Source organism: Cupressus sempervirens, chromosome 3 (genome assembly GCF_028749045.1).
Source record: "Cupressus sempervirens isolate cs-2001-9-10 chromosome 3, ASM2874904v1, whole genome shotgun sequence".
NCBI classification, from domain to species: Eukaryota; Viridiplantae; Streptophyta; class Pinopsida; order Cupressales; family Cupressaceae; genus Cupressus; species Cupressus sempervirens.
The window spans coordinates 490,664,415-490,666,230 of NC_143120.1; the positions used below are offsets into that span (position 1 = coordinate 490,664,415).

Below are 1,816 nucleotides of genomic sequence, written 5' to 3' on the forward strand. Positions count from 1 at the left end.
AATATGGAACCTCATGATTCCATTAGTTCCCTGCCAAAGACAAGAACATGTATAGAAGAAATGCATTTACATTTTGTGTAAATACTCAGAATGCATATATTTAGATAGATCGAAGGCTCCTTTGTCCAGTGAGCAATGTATGTTGAAATTGAAATCCTTCTCCCACACTCTTCAGACAGCGGTCAAGAGGTAGCAAATGATAAAAAATGGGCAGAGTTCAGAGGAAAATTTTAAGAATATTATTAAAAATTGGCGAAGGATGAAAAATCGATCTGAAAATATCAGGATTTTAAGGCTACTTTATTCCCCGGGTCAAGACAAGATTTTTTTGCAGCCTTTTGAACTAAAATATTGTTTGCGAGTTAAGCTGCCTGAATTTTTCCCAGTGATGCCTTCATTTGAATAGCAACAGAATTATTTTAGAATGAAATAAAACATAACAAAAAATTTATCCAGCTGCGTACAGATTCCAAAAAAATAAATTCATGAAATCCGTGACAAACGACTTGTCTCAGGATTCTGCACAAATTGCGTCATTCGTCAACAATGCCGATGAGAAAATTTGGCAGGATTTGCAGGAAAGCATTAGGAACCCTAACCACAACAGAACTATTTTCAAAATTAGGCAAACCCGAACCAGTGTCCCTGCTGCTGCTGCTGCTTCATTCAATCTATTCACAGCAAATACAAAGTGGATCTGAAAATATCAGAGATTTATGTGAGAATTGCTGGATTCCGATTGGTAAAGCCCACGCAATATAGTCTAATTACAGAGTACTATTTCCAGATATATTTATCCCACATGCGGCACTGAATGAGTACAGCAAAGAAAATCTAGTATAAACTTTTAAGGATGAAATGGGTCAAGTCATACCTTTCTCGGCCTTTTGGCTAAGATCAAGTGTAGTATCTGTTCTTATCAGTTTAATATCTGATACGTGGCTCAATGAGCCACATGATATTAAATTAATTTCTTGAGGGGGAAGTCTCAACAATGGTAGCTTGCTGCCAGAGGCTTCGAGCGTCGCTTCTGTATTGCACTACTGCAGAAGCCCGGCGCACCCCACACCCCCCAAGCAATTGACAAATTAAAGTAGGGTTTTGTTAATGGCATTTACTCTGTGATCCGATTTGATTTTTGGTACTAAATAAATTAGGGTTTTATTATTACTACTTCTGTGATTTAATCTGATTTTTTTGGTCTCTCCGCAGCGCAAAGTTGTTGGTTACGGATGAAGGCGCTTAAAGGAATCCTAGAAATTGAATATTTCAGCAATGTGTAAAGCTCTGCACAAATAAAACGGTACATATCAAAATTTGCTCGTCTTTGTTCGATGCAATTTCAAAGAGGCATCTTACGGATGTTTCGTAGCAAAAATAGTTTAAACAAGAAATTCTGGTTGTAACAAACGTTCTTGTCCGGCGAGGACTAATTTTTTCTAGCTATAATTAACTACTGATCCATTCTGGGAAAACTGTTTATATTATTTATCCTATGGTGGTCTCGGTTGGCATTATGTAAGAGATTCTTGCGGTTTCTTCAAGTTGGTTCCTGTTCATCCAAAATGCAACCCTACACACTAGACATTTAAACTCTCATGCAAGTTTCTGCCCTGCACTATTGATTAATTCAACGAAGCCGCCTCTTCTTCTCTGTCTCATCGTGTGGGATTGTTGTTGCAATTGAAGTGAGTTTGGATGCACCCTGTGCCTGCATCTTACCTCTTCACAGAGCTGAAATATTCGGTCACTTTTCCTCCTAACCCACAAATTTGCAGTTTGAATACACGTCTGTACCGTTTTTTGCCCAAAATGT

General features: G+C 38.0%; 1 long non-coding RNA gene and 1 other non-coding gene across 2 annotated transcripts; both read left to right on the forward strand.

Moving 5' to 3' along the window:
• Positions 1-870: 870 nt before the first annotated feature.
• Positions 871-1,067, forward strand: LOC149567308 (U2 spliceosomal RNA). The gene has a single exon (XR_016363137.1). It is a non-coding gene; the product is annotated as a U2 spliceosomal RNA (small nuclear RNA).
• LOC149567307 (uncharacterized) lies at positions 871-1,475 on the forward strand. Its single transcript, XR_016362394.1, has 2 exons — positions 871-1,093; positions 1,213-1,475. It is a non-coding gene; the product is annotated as an uncharacterized LOC149567307 (long non-coding RNA).
• Positions 1,476-1,816: the final 341 nt, after the last annotated feature.